This window comes from Pyrgilauda ruficollis, unplaced genomic scaffold, assembly GCF_017590135.1.
Source record: "Pyrgilauda ruficollis isolate IOZ18807 unplaced genomic scaffold, ASM1759013v1 scaffold39, whole genome shotgun sequence".
Taxonomy (NCBI): Eukaryota; Metazoa; Chordata; class Aves; order Passeriformes; family Passeridae; genus Pyrgilauda; species Pyrgilauda ruficollis.
The window spans coordinates 5,085,355-5,092,979 of record NW_024525378.1 but is presented as its reverse complement, the minus strand read 5'-3'; the positions used below and the strand labels follow the sequence as shown (position 1 = coordinate 5,092,979).

Genomic DNA, 7,625 nt, shown 5'->3' with positions numbered 1-7,625 from the left:
GCTGGGATTTCCCTGACCTGCAAGCACAGGCAAGGGGACTGCGTGCTGTGCCAATGGGAGCTGGATCCTGGATTTATTGAGGCATGCTTGCAATAATTCAACAAGCATCCCCTGGCCTGGGAGCAGTGACAGAGCCGAGTCTCTCCGGAGCAGGGCTGTGACCGAGGGACAATTTACTGCCTTGTCCTTGACAGCTCCGGTCATCTCTAAGTCACCAAACCCTTGACTTCCTCATGGAAGGAAGGAAAAGCTTTTTTTCCAAAGGAAAAGCCCTCTCTGCTGAACCTCCCACTGCTCCTCTTTGCTGGCAGCTCTCCCAAACGCCCTGAAACACCTGAGCAGAACACCTGCAATAACTTCACAGGCTCATAATGCTCTGGGTGACATTAAGGCTATTTTTCCAGGTTCCTGCTACTTGAGACACTGCAGTAGAAGGGTCAAAAACTTTTCAAATTCATTAGGCCTCAAAATAGCTGCCTCGTTAAGCACGGCGGAGACGCCGATAACGGGAGGCGAAGCAGAGCGCCCCGGAGATTGGATGTGCACACCAGGCTGATAAATGGCTTCTCTGTGGCTATTCCAGAGCTGGCAAGGGGAAAAATGCCATCCCACGGATGAACAGGCCCGGAGTTTAGTACGACAACTCTTGGAGCTGCCTCGGTTGGAATGAAACATCTCTGCCTTTGGGTTGAGGCAGCAATGTGACCTTCGGGAGAGGGGCTGCAGGAGAGCAGCCAGAGGCCAGCAGGGATCTGCCTGGGGTGCAGAGCCTCCCCATCCTTCCTCAGGGGCATTAAAGTGTTGGCGTTCAGGAACACATCATCACGAAATTATTATATGCAGGTGCTTTTATTGAAGAGCTCTGAGTGCCAGGGGTACAGACCCAAATCCGACTCCGCCATGGTTTTGAGCCGGACGTGTTTTATATTCTATCATTATGTAACTTACATATTATTTATTAAACTTACACTGTTCTATTGTATACATTGATTTCATCCAAGCATAGGTTTCTCTTGATCCCCCCTCAAACCCTTGAACATAGTTTCTCATGATTCTTCTTACTATTAAACAATAATTATATCTAAGCAATCATCACATCTGACAATTATATCATTTATCATATACTGGTTACACAGGTGCAATTTCACATGATCTGGCAAACACAAGGCCTAACGTTTCCCAGGGCCTACTTTTAACATTTTCCCAGGGCCTACTAAGCCTAGCTTTCTTTCTAACTCCCCAAATTTTCTATGATTTTAACCTCTGCAGAATGTGAGGAGGAACAACACCTCGTGTCCTGCACCCCCAAAGGGTTTCCACTGAACTCAGCTTGGTCAGCACTGGCTGCAGATCTGGGACATGCAGCACACCAAGGCACTGAACTGCTATCCCCTTCCTGATGGATCAGAGGGAGGATGAAGACAGACAGTTTTCTCTGACCAGGGTAATAGAGTCAGCAATTCCACTTGGATAAGCACATGGATTTTATGTCGTCCCTGCGCAGCCCTGAACAAAACACGCCGGTGGCAGAAGATGCACAGCGCTCTCTGCGGAACAGCATTCCCTACGTGGAAGCTTGCTGCTTAAGAAGAAAGCACTCGAACACTTTGGAAAATAGGAAGATCCCAAAGCTGAATTTTAGAGTGCTCATCTTGCAGCTCCCAAGTTCATTACCAGCAGCAGCGAGCGCCGGGTGGCACCGGTCCAAGCGGTGCTTAGCACGCACATCACTTGGAGTGGACCCACAGGCCCAGAGTAGCTGGAGGTGTTACTCACATCCTAAAAATCCAGCATCTGTCAGAGTTCTTGATGTTGGTGTTTTTTCCATTTTCTTTTTAATGCCAAGACTGGCACCAGCTTTGTTCTCAGACTCACCCTGTCCTTGCGAGGCAGATGAGGCTGGAGGTCCCACAGCCCCTCACAATCCTGAGGCTCTTCCTTGGGCTCTGCCAACAAGATTTTCCCCACTTGTCCTCATTTCCCAACACCAAGGTGTTTTCTGTTTTATGGAAAGCAGAAATTGAGATAAAAACCCCCCACCCATGCATGTCCTTCTTGTGATGCTTCTCCCTCTGCTCCTGCTGTCCAGCGGTTTGGGCATCTCCTTTGGAGAGTGCTTGGAAAAAGAAATCACTTTAATGAAAAGGCTGGGGGAAAAGATGATGTTCAGGGCGATGCACATGGGAGAGCTGCCCAGATCTTAGGGGAAATGGACTCCCTAGGCAGTCAGTGGGAACAACGGGGACAAAGCCTGCCCTCCTGGAGTGGGTGCAGCGGGCAGGTGGGGAGGAGTGAGTGGGAAGGCAGAGAGACTTTGGGGTGTTGGAATGTTGGGATGTTGGGAACACAAGACAGATGATGGACTTTGGACCTGGTTAACGTAAGAGATTTGATAACAGGATGCCCTGGCAAAAGCAAACGGAACTTTGCAAATTAGACCTAGGTTGCAAGAAGATTAAATCAGATGAGTTTACCAGAAAAAGAAAATCCCATTAAACTCTGCAAGCAAGAGATCTTGTTATATACATAAGTTTGTGTATGTGATTTTAACCTAATCATTGTAGTACACATTGCTAGTGTCCCTGAAATGGTATATAAGTATCCCACAATAAAATTGGATTCTGATCACTGAGTCAGTCTCCCCATCTCTCTCATTGCCGACATTGGGGTTCTCCTCACAACTGCACCAAGGCTTGCCTGGCTGAAGGCTGGCAAAGGGCACCTGTGAGTGCTCAGATTGGAACCACCCAGCAGTGAGGCTTTCTATTCCCTAATTTTGCCCAGCCCATGCTCCTGCTGTCTGTGGTCATCCCTCCCATCTCCCTCCCCCAGCATCCTTCCCTGTGGTGCTGCACGACCTCCGACAGCGCCGGCGTCCTTGTCAGGGAGGGAAGTGTTGGTCTCCTCTTCCTGCCCTTGCCTCTGCTGAAATTCAGGTGAAAGCTGATTTTGGCAGGCAGCAGGGCTGCAGGGCACAGCCTGTCCTGCCCTGCCTCTCCTCGGAGCCTGAGCAGGCACAGCTGAGCACACAGCTCAGGAGCTCAGCCCAAACCTGCTCTGGTTCACCAGGAGACAGCCACGATACCTGCAAATTCGGGCTGAGCTTCGCCAAATCTATTTGCTTGATCAGATTTATGTAGCAATTCCAGGACGAGGTGAATAATGAAAATGACTCATGAATATTTCATTCTTATAAATCACATAATTCATATCTATTCACAAATATTTGCTTTGCCTTATAAACTGGATGAATAATTTACAGAAATACGGAGCAACTATTTTAAAGGAAATATGAAATCCATTGACTACATTAATCAACAAATATTATTCAACTTTTACAGGTTCAGCTTGCTGACAGGCACATTCCCTGTTTATGAGAGGAGCTGGAACAGCAGATGACATTTCCCATATTAAAATACGTGGAGATGGAGCTCACTTATCCCCATGTGAGGGTATTTCCACGCTTACCTGCTCAGTCTTGGCCATGGCAGTCAGTGCAGGAGCCCCAGATTTGTGTTGGCAGAGGGCCTGCTTGAGGAGAGAGAGCTGTAGGAGGGTAAAATAAGTGCTTATTGATCCCACTTTTTCTTGGCTGGCAGCTCTGACAATAAGTAGTAAATAAACTGTTAATTTTTCTAATTTTTGCAGTAATTCCCTCAATTATTGAGCTTTTTTTAAAAAAAATCAGCTGCTTAAACAGAGTATTAAGTGACAGCATTAATCCACCTGTATTTGAATGATAAAGTGATTAATCTGACTCATTTAAATACTGTGATAATTTGATGATGAATTTGTCCTGATGGCAAAACGGGCTCAATGGCCAGGAAGCATGGGAGATGCATAGGGACAGGAACAGCCCTCATCCCAAAAAGGTCACCTTGATCACTCCAAATCCGTCATCAAACAGCTCCATGGCTGTGGCTCGCAGCGTTCCCATTCTCCTTCACCTCGGATCCTTGATCCTGGGACACTCCTGGACTGGAAGCAGAGAGGATGGCCAGTGCTGGAGGGGCCTCACATCAACACATCACAACCACGCTGGAGATGCTGTGGAGCAAGACAGTCCATCAGGGGCAGGGCAGGAGCTGAGGGTACAAGGACATTGTCGCCTCGTGTTTCAGGCACCAAAGCATCTGAGGGATGCCAGCACCTGTGAACTTGCAAGGAAAATCATGGGAAAGCCTGGCAGATGGAGGTTAAAGTCCTCTCTGCTCCGTGAAGGTGCCACTCACTGCTCCGTGGGGAGTCTAAGTGCCTGAGACACTTGGTGACCATCCTGGTGTGGGAAAACCAGGCTTTCACCTGGGAAACTAGGAAGAGCAGAGAAAGAACCAGGTCTGCTTCTTTCTCCTCTCCTTTGCAATGTAGTAACAGAGTGAGGAGGGATGGGGCAGCTTTGTGATGCCCAAATTAAGCAGCTCCTAAGAGCCCCCCAGCCTGAGCTAAGCAGGAATGGGGTGCAAATGTCTGTGTTTGAGCTGGGTCCCTGAGCTGTGGGGCCGAGGCCAACAGGGATCCTGGAATTTCATGCTGGTTTCTGCACCCCAAAGCAAGCAAAACTCAACATCCTTTTTAGTATTCCTACCACTGGCAGCCTGTCTTCCAAACTATCCATCTGTAACATTTGTAGGGCTATTAAGAAGGAAATACAATTTCATAGTCACAGATAAGAGATTAGACAGATCAATTCCTCCCCGCCACATGGGCTGGGAGAGAAAGCTCAATTCCAAATTGCAGTGGAGGTTTTTGTTCTCCTGCTTTATTGAGCTGTGGGTCCTGCCACCAACTTTCCTGGTTGTTTCCTCATTAAGAGCAGCACGTTCATGACTGATAAGACAGCCAGACGTGCAGTCAGGAGGGACCTGGCTGTGGGGAATCCTTTGGGATTAAGGAGGCTGAGCTTGCCTCAGCAGCCGTCCATCTCCTGCTTTGAGGCAGCTGTGGCAGAGTGCCTTCTTCCCTTGCCCCCTTTCTTATAGTAGATATTTTTGCCTGATGTCCAGGAGGAATGATGAGGAGGACTCCTTATTAGAAGGCTAATTAATTACTTTATTATACTATATTATTCTATATTATATTACATTATATTACATTACATCTAAACTGAATCTGCCAAGCACTCAGCTGCTCACTGCCCAGCATCTCCTGACTGTCAGCTGACAGTCCCAACACACACACCTGGATCCAATGGCTCAGTGAATCAAAACACTCACACCACAATCCAGTTATCAATTCCCTTCAGGTAAACAATCTTCCACGATGCATTCCACTTGTGAACAACACAGCAGCAGTAAATGAGATAAGAATTGTTTTTCCTTTCTCTGAAGTTCAGAGAATACGAATCCCAGAAATTCCTTGGGAAGTCGTGCCTTGCTTTTCTCTGCCAAGAGAAATGCGGCTACGCTTTCCCATCTCTGGGGTTTGAGCTGGGAATGATTCCCCCCGGGAGGGCTGTGGCTGCCCCATGGGGCTGTTTTGGCACGGGGAGCACGCGGTGTGCTGGCACGGAGCGCGTGGTGCGCCGCGGCGGGGAGCCGAGGGGACTGTTACCCTACAACATGTCACACTGTGCTAGGCTGCGAGACGAGAGGCTGTCAAAATATTTAGCGGCAGAGAAACTGAAACCTCTCCATCCGAGGATGGGGAATTCCACACAAACAGCTCCCAAAAAAAACCCTCCTGTGTTTGTGGAAAGGGCTGGCAGAGGCGGGCAGAGCCTGGCGTGACCCACAGCCAGCCAGGGATGGTTGCTCTCCAAAGTTTTGGATATAGACACCAGCAGTGGCTTTGGGGCAGAGCAGCATGTGCACAACTCTTCAGAGGGTGATGGGCTTGGCCAGTTGGTTCTGTGGCCCCAACAGCCGTGGAAAACCTCTGGCTTCTCCCATCACCATTGGCAAAGAGCGCTGCTGATAGCTCCTGCAGCAGTCAGGGGAGTGGGTGACATGGGTGCAAGGGGACAAAGCAGAGCCAGTCCAGAAAGGCTGGGAAAAGGATAGGGACCCTGCTAAGAGAGCTGTAGGATGGTGAAAGGGCACTAGTCTCCCAGGATCTGAGTCATCCCAAGGCACTGTGTGCTCCTCACACCTGCACACATCAGCTCTGTGCCGGAGAACCCTGAATTATTTATAGCTTGTTATCATCCCCCAGGTATTATTTGTGTAACCATTAGTTTCTGTAAAGTGTATGAAAGAAGCTGTAAAACATCAAGCATCTCCTCACTTCACCTGGGAGCTGATTATTTTCTTGCCTGATTTACCAAGCTTCAGCTCAACAACTTTAACCCTTTGTGACAGAGGCGTGCAAGCACTTCAGCATCTTGTCAGCTCTCAGCTGCTCCCCTAGGCAGAGCCTGGATCTTCATCTCCATGCACAGGGCAGTGTGGGACCCACTGCTACCAGTGCTGTCAGTGAGGGGAGAGCTGGACACTCCTGTGGTGGGAGAGTTTATCCAAACAGGAGCAGCTTTTGACTGAAAAGCTGTGGCTCTTCTCTGCATAAATACGTTTTTTTAAATAATGATTTATTCAACAGTATAATGAATTCAGTGCCTTTTAAATGTGACAGTGGATAAAATACATCGGCCTTCTGCAGGCGTAAATGTCATCTGGAAAGATCAGGCTTTCTTTTCCCTCCCCCGTGCTCGTGGGCAGTCCTTTAATTCACTGCTCGTTTTCCAGGTGCTCAGGGACTGGTGTGGCCATGAGGCACAGCATCTCCACATCCCTTCATCCCTGAATCCTTGCCCCCTCACATCCCCACGCCCCACGGCGTCCCTGCCCAAACCTGACAAAGAAGAATCCGGGGAGAAGGATTTGGGGGGTGAAAGGCAGACCCCACAAAGCTCAGGGAGGTGAAGGCCTTGTAGGGGTTTTCAGAAGATGGCAACGTGTTTCTCTTCACACCCAAGTCAGCAAAAGCAAACACAATTACACTTCAGTGTACGTAGAGAGCCAACCAAAAAATAAAACAGAAATGACAAAGCTGACTAGCAAATAGCCCTGAAACTCACTTAGTACCGACGTGACAAGGGGCTCGGACAAGGCTTGAGAAATAACTCTATAAAGAGAGCACTTTAGAAACCAAATAAACTGTTCCACAGACACAAAACAATTACCCCAAGCAAGCTCATATCGATTTCAGGCACCAAGCCAAACTAGCAGCACGCAGGTCCTCGTGCCAGCAGTGCCCACTCAGCACCCGCTGGCCCCAGCAGCTTCCCCACCACGTTCCATGGGAGAGAGCAGCCTAAAACCTGGGAGAAGACAGGTGACAGCAGCAGGAGACAGGGGCAAAAGGGAAACCACTGGAGAAAGCAGTGAGATGCAGAAAATACAGACAAAACTGTAGAAGCAGCAGTATAAACATGACCAGGCACTGCCCAGTGATACTGATAAAGCAGAGAGGAGTCCCCACCTCTGACACCCCCTAAAAATATGATATTTGGGGGTGTTATTTCAAAGGCAGGCACCATTCCCACAGAGGTTTGTACATTTTCCTCCTCAAATGTTTTTCCTCTCCTCTTGCTGCCAGGGTTGATGTAGGCATTTTTGCAAGGATGATTTTTCTGCCATCCCTGGTGGTTCTCCTCTTGTCATCGTCATTTCCCACGCTGATCCCTCCTT

At 48.7% G+C, this 7,625-nt stretch overlaps 1 long non-coding RNA gene across 1 annotated transcript; it reads right to left on the bottom strand.

Annotated features, from left to right (window-relative positions):
- Nucleotides 1-977: 977 nt before the first annotated feature.
- Nucleotides 978-4,020, bottom strand: LOC121358474. The gene is made up of 3 exons (XR_005955887.1): nucleotides 3,878-4,020; nucleotides 3,469-3,546; nucleotides 978-1,999 (listed from the first exon to the last, which is right to left on the bottom strand). It is a non-coding gene; the product is annotated as an uncharacterized LOC121358474 (long non-coding RNA).
- Between the last annotated feature and the right edge of the window lie 3,605 nt (nucleotides 4,021-7,625).